Source organism: Helicoverpa armigera, chromosome 28 (assembly GCF_030705265.1).
Source record: "Helicoverpa armigera isolate CAAS_96S chromosome 28, ASM3070526v1, whole genome shotgun sequence".
Lineage (NCBI taxonomy): Eukaryota > Metazoa > Arthropoda > Insecta > Lepidoptera > Noctuidae > Helicoverpa > Helicoverpa armigera.
In genome coordinates, this window is record NC_087147.1 from 2,845,093 (window position 1) to 2,852,407 (window position 7,315).

Consider the following 7,315-nt stretch of genomic DNA (forward strand, 5'->3'; position numbering starts at 1 on the left):
TAGTTGCACGGGTCTATCAATCATAAGGTTAATAATTTATGCCTGACTACCGTTTTCCCGTACAACACTACGTACGTCTCTCTTAACTTCTGTGTACTTATCATTTAAATCGGTTCAGTATTTATTTTGTCTGAATGACGAGTAAACAGATAGACGAACAGCATTCCCCTTTTGCATTTTATATATTATTAGTAAGGATGAATTTATATTATCACTATGCACTTATGAAAGTGCAATATTCTGTCATGAAGATTACAAATTCTGTAGGCTAGAAACAAAAATTGCTGACAAACAGAACTCCAGCTGACCCACATAGTAAGCAAATATAATCGTGCAGATCTTTTTAGTTCGTAAGCTTATTTATTCTGTTTATAAAATTATATCATAATGTTTTTTTTTACTTGAAAAAAGGCCAATGACTTTTTGAATAATATCCACGTTTCTGCCAATCTGGTCAAAATTCACGTGATAAGTCAAAATCAAAACATTAAATTTTTTGAATTAACAAGCACTTACGAAGGTCAAAAACATAAATAAGTTTTATTCTAGTTAGGTTATAGATGGTAAAATTTATACTGATTCAAAACGCCATCATCATATGCCTAGCCTTTTCCCAACTATGTTGGGGTCGACTGCCAGTCTACACCGATCCGGATACACCAGTGTTTTACATGTAGCGACTACCTATCTGACCTCCTCAACCCAATAACCTGGGCAACATGATAACCCTACGTAAAACTGGTACAATATTGCAAAACTACTACCTACAAGCACTCAAATTAAAAGGAGTAGGTACTTCAAAAATATATGAATGGGTTTTTTCCCAATCGAGATTACTGCGTTCAAGCAAAAAGAAACAAAGTCTTTTAGCTTCATAATGATGTCCTCCTAGCCGATTATCGGCTACGGCGATTGATCTCATGTAAGGAGATTAGCCAACTGCGCAGGACATTTTATAGTGCACAAGCATTTGCGCAGACACAGGTGCACTCACTATTCTTTCACTCTCATAGCCCGATGGGACGGCAATCCGACACGACCGGAAAGAGATAAGGCGCAGGACCGACATTTACGTGCTCTCCGATGCACGGGTGTATCAATCACCAACTTCCAGGCTCCGGGCTGCTTTGTGAAAGTCTTCTGAAACCCACAAAGCGATTTCGGCCCGACCCGGGAATTGAACCCGAGACCTCGTGCTCAGCAGCCGCACTTGCGATAGCTAGACCGACGAGGCAGTTCAGCTTAATAATATAGTAAGTATGAAATATAGATTTAAATTATAAACTAGCATTAAAGAATAATTACTTCATGCTTTTTATGTATGTCCTGAAATCATTTAAAACAAAATAAAGAAATGATACCCTACATATTTCATTCAGATGGATAAATACTATGTATGTTTGTTCACAAACCGTGATTCATGGGTTTTCAGTGAGCAAACAAGTGTTTTAGAAACCGTACAGTCACTATGAAATGGTATTTTCATTAAGATGTTTTTGAATAAATAATAATAAGAAAACATATGGAGTCACAATAAATATTATTCTAGGAATTACGTGAATCCCTGAGAACAATTTTATAATATTGTGACGTTTATTCGTCATCATCATCGGCCTTTTCTATAGTCTCACTGCTAGGTATAGGTTTCCTCTCACACGGAGAAGGATTGAGCGTTAATCACCACGTTTGCTCAATGCGGGTTGGTGATTGCAGACTTCATAGTCCAGATTTTCTCACGATGTTTTCCTTCACCTTTAATCAGCCATTAGTGTCCAAGATATCTTAGAAAGTACCTAGATACCAACTTATAAAAGTTGCATTAGTACTTGCCTGAGCTAAAATCGAACTCATACTTGAGAGCTGGTGCTTTACTTACTAGGCAACCACGACATTTTAGGGTGTATTATTTTACTTGTATTAACGCCAACGGGTGGGACCCGTAGTTTTCCGTGAATCCCGAGGGAACAAATTACCGCACCTGGATTAGATTAAAAGTTTTAAACCGGAGCAATACTCCACGAGATTAATGTCAGAAAACAAATAAATTCATCAGTTTTATAAGAATATAAACAACAAACTTATAGGTATCCAGACTTTGTAAATAAGATTATAAATAATATTAATTAGGCGCAAAACAAGTATTTACATTAAAAAATATAGATTTTGAGCTTATCTGAAAATAACTTCGCAGAACTTATTAAGTAAATAGGCTTGATAAAAAGTATTTAATTTTAAACTAATTAGCGTCAAGTTGAATGATTGATAAGGCTCGCGTTACACAATTTTCATGATTCTGTTACTTATGTAAACAAATTATATCACTGTAGTGTTTTCTTTCATTATATACGATTCTAGCTTCCGTACAAAAATGCACGAAATACATTTATTTTTATTGTACTTTTTCAGAAACTACTAATCTCAGAAAAAGCTCAATGTTGATCTATCTTATACTAGCTTTCGCCCGCGGTTTCACACGCGTCCCGAAGCCGGATGGTGACAAAAACTATTCTCCTTCTCCCGTGTCTAAGTTACCTCCCCTCTAATTTTCAGCTAAATCGGTCAAATCGATTTCATATTATGTCGTGACAGCGGAAAGCGGGTTTCATATTTATAATTAACCTAAAGGTTTGTTTTGAAAGGTAGCTGAAGACTGAAACTGCCGACCCTGTGTGCCGCGACTGCATGAAATCGGCCGCAGCTGCACTACTGGTTTGTATGTATTTACATGAAACCGTTTTGGATCGAAGCGGCAGCAGCATGTGCGACTAAGTCCCTGTATTCGCTGTCAGTGCGGTCGGCAGCTAGCATTCAAAACGCGCCTTAACATTGCTTTCACACTAGCAACAGCTTATGTACATCGTACAAAATATTTCCGCCGTGTTTTCTTACGCGCAACCAAATCTGCGAATGCGAAACCACTGTAGGTACCTAATACTCCTCTTTTTCCACGTGTAAGAAGTCACATGAGAAATCCAGTTTATCAAATTACACTACCTAAGTAGGTATTTAGTTTTTATTTACTTAGTACGCAAGCACGTAGACTTACATATATTTATAAACAATATTCTCTAATTATCTGGTCAAAAAGTCTACTCGTGGTTTGGGAACGATAACCCTCGAAATAAACCTGAAAAATATACCACTAAAGCTTTGGTCCGACTGCTAGCGAGAAACGAACAGACTGTCGGCGATTTTAGCTCTCAAGAGATGCATAATATGAGCGAAGAAGAGTTTTCTAAAATCAAATCGCTAAGCGATGATCGCTTGCTTCTTGATTCACACAAGTCACACAATTCTCACAAGTCTATTATAATTAACGATCAGCGATGATTTCGATAATTTGGTTACTGGGCTGTAAACAAGATTGAACATTTTTTCGAAAAGAAATTCGAAATGTCTACACGATATGTATAATGAGTAATGGGTTTCTTGAAAGAGGAACTCGCCGATATTGTCGCTGACAGTGGGACCTCTGCCTTAGAGAAACTTGTTTACTAAAGGAAGAAAACAAACATTAAATACCGCAGATTGTTTTATTTTTATTACTAGCTGTTGCACATGGTTTCACCTGGGTCCCAAGGGGACTTATAACTTATATCAATACTTTATCCAAATGCTATATGCGTTATGGTGTTCAAACTTCTTTTGTTCTTTCTTTTGAGATAAGACATACATTTACATAGCTGCACAATAGTTGTTTTAAAACTTCTCCATCGCAGAAAACATCTGACACTCCATTCTGCTTCAAAGCGGGATAAACATTTTGATTATATTACTCTTCAAAGGTTTTTCCATTGACTAAACTATTTGTAAGGAAGATTAACAACAAGACAACCGCTTTCTTTCTATAGTTCGAAGCACAAACTGGGTCCAGGTGGGGTTTCACGGGCGGGGCGGACCTTGGATGCGAGTGCGGGGCTGCTATGCAGACCATGTCCCACCTCATCGCGTGTCCACTGTGTCCTGAAATTTGCTCGCGGGAGGACCTAATGAGTGCATCCGGCCGTGCTCTCGCTGTGGCGGCATATTGTGCTGACAAAGTGTAGTCTCACTATAGGACATGTCATCGACACGAAAGAAGAAGCACAAACTATCGACTATTATAGTTGACCAACAGTTACCCTACAGTCCGCAGGGGCTCTATCTAATGTCCCACAGATAACCACGTGGTGACTTAATGATCTCCGAATGTCTATTACACAATAGATAACAAGTGATAATGATTATAATAATTAATGGCTCCGCTGGGGACCGCGTGTTGTTCTATTTCTCTTATCAAAGAGTTCACGTTTCAAAACTTCTCTCACGTTTTTCGTTTAATAGTAGATAGTTGTAATATTTGTTTATTATGGTGCAACTGTTGTAAATAGAAAATATTATGATGTTAGGTGCAAAACCATTATTAGAAAATATTAGGTGTTTCCCTATTTTTCATTCTTTTTATGTTTTTATGGGTAGATTTTATATGTAAAACAAAAGACTAAGCGATATAGCACACATTAAGGACAGTGTGACAAACACACATGATATAGGTGGATGATAATGAAAATTCGTTCAAATCAAAACTAGCTCCCGAGCGCGGTTTTGACACACCTTTTAAGAAAACTGCTTTTCTCACCCGGGGAAAAAGTAGCCCATATGTTATTCTGATGATTTGTAACTATTTATGTCATATGGATTGTGTTAAAGTCGACATGGTTAGACAGAATTTTACCTACTTGTGATAGACGGCAGATAGAAGAGTATGGAAGAAGTTGCTGCGCCGACCACAAATAAAATTGGGATAAGAAGAGGAGGATGATAATGTATAAGTTCTGTTAAGTAGTTTCATTAAAATCTATTCTCTAGTTTTTGAGTAGTAGAGCAACAAACATCCACACGTCTTTTCACGTCTATAGTTTGTATATAAAATAATTTATCTCTACTTAGGTAAAGCGATCCGACATAACAACATCATGTTTTAAATAATAATGAACCCATAAGATTATAGTGTTATAGGTTATCTTGACTATGTAATCAATTGTTTTATAGTTCCGTTGTTTTTGTTCATTATGTAACTTCCTATTATTTTATGGAGATACAGGAGATCCTCCTTATCAAGAAAGACAATTCAGGTTTCAGAAACGTGGTACTCTCAAGAAAAATTTAATTTCAACAGTTACTTCTGCCTAGTTTTTTCCTAACTATGTTAGGGTTAGCTTCCAGTCTAACCAGTTGCAGCTGAAGACCAATATTTTACATGGAATGACTACTTATCTGACCTCCTCAACCCAGTTTCCCCAGAAATCTTATACTCATACTTTGGTCAGACTGGTTGGCAGATTTTCCGGCTTCTGACTACACGTAACGACTGCCAAATAATATGTTCAAATAACAACCGCGATCATTGGGGGACAGCCCACCACTTTCACTATCTTCCGAAACACGGTGGGACTCCTCATGACAGGATGGTCACCCATCCACGGACCGACCGCGCCAAGCATTGCTTAACCTTGTGATCGATCGCGACGAGCCGCGACGAGCCGCAAGCTCCTCGTAAAACATTCACCATCATCAAGCCTTTTCCCAATTATTTTAGGGTCGGCTTCCAGTCTAACCGGGTGCAGCTTTTTTTTCAGTCGGGTCGGTGGAGGGGGTGTGCCTGAATCTTACCGGCTAAAATCTCACCCAGTATTGCCACCAATTACCATTAGTCGAGGGCATGGGTATCGCCAAAGCATTCTTCCGCACCCCCGACAGGTATTGGCCCGCCAGATGTGTACCAGTGTTTTACTTGGAACGAGTGCCTCATCATCATCATCATCATTATCAGCCTATCGCAGTCCACTGCTGGACATAGGCCTCTCCAAGTGCACGCCACTGAGATCGATTTTCGGCTTCTCGCATCCAGCTCCTGTCAGCCGTCTTGCGCAAGTCATCACTCCACAGTGCCTATCTCCTCAAAAAACATGAATGAAAAATATAAAATTTAATAGTTGTTTTAAAATCTTTATCTCATCAATAATTTGTAGAATTGCAACGGATCATTGTTTTTACTTAAGTTCAAAGTGATTATTTCTTAATGGCTCGATATAAAAAACTTCTTATTGATAATTATGTATTGGCTACACTTTTTATGGACCTAGGTATATACATCTTATTACCATAAGCACTTACCTAGGGAGAAGATGTGTCTAAGACTGACTTTAGTAATAAAAAATCGGCCTCCGACTTATGTAAGTGACTTATTATTTTTAATTAGTTTTTATTTGAATCGAGCGATAATTATTCCGCAGATATTGAAAAACAATTATTATTTTTGCGTTTCGTCAATGACATTTTTTTGTTATTTTTGTGATAAGATTTTTAGTTAAAAGTGAATTCATAATTTTGTAAATAATTTAGATAAATGAAATTAAGAAAAAATCGTGAATTGATATCAGTATTTTTTTGTACTGGTTATTTACTAGCTTTCGCCCGCGGTTTCACCAAAAACTATCATACGTCCTAAGCTACCTCCTCTCTTATTTTCAGCTAAGACGGTTCAGCCACTTTTTAGTTATGAGTAATATTACTAACACGACTTTCTTTCATAAATATTTATTTACATTACATTACACTTTTATATTTTCTTATACTTTTCCAATTTAAAAAGGTAATTTCTTTTTTTTTAATAATAATCCATAAGCAACCAAATCCGTAACAATATTTTATTTATTACTTAAAATGTATAATAAAATATAAATGAATAATATACTTAGCATTATATACCTAAGCCATCATTTTTCCATGGGCTACGTATAGTTCACCATAAACGCTACAAAAATCCTGTAAAAAAACATTCATAGATTGATCTAAAAAATTCACCCATCTTCCTTGCGTAGAAGAATATGTTTATTTTATGGAACTTCATATATTATCTTACCTAGGATTATTGGGTTGCCCAGGTAACTGGGTTGAGGAGGTTAGATAGGCAGTCGCTCCTTGTAAAACACTAGTACTCAGCTGCATTCAGTAAGACTGGAAGCCGTCCCCAACATAGTTGGGAAAAGACTAGGCAGATGGTGATTTATTCTAGACATATTATAATCTAGATTGTTATTCTCACAAAGATGCGGATACAGTGCCTTCTTATTCCATGTCAGTCGATATCGATATGTTAAACCAATCACGTTTAGACTCGCGTGTCACTTTATCTCCCGCCTGGGAACAAAGGCCAAGATAAAAATATTATATTAAAAACTTAAAACCATCTAGCGCTACTCTATTAATTAGCCAAGATAAGTATGGCGCAATAAAAAAAATATATTGTGTAATAAAAAAACTGTAATATCAA

At 36.9% G+C, this 7,315-nt stretch overlaps 1 protein-coding gene across 1 annotated transcript in view; it reads left to right on the top strand.

Moving 5' to 3' along the window:
* LOC126056877 (neural cell adhesion molecule 1) overlaps positions 1-7,315 on the top strand; it is a 293,596-nt gene that overhangs the window by 191,994 nt on the left and 94,287 nt on the right. The window lies entirely within an intron of this gene.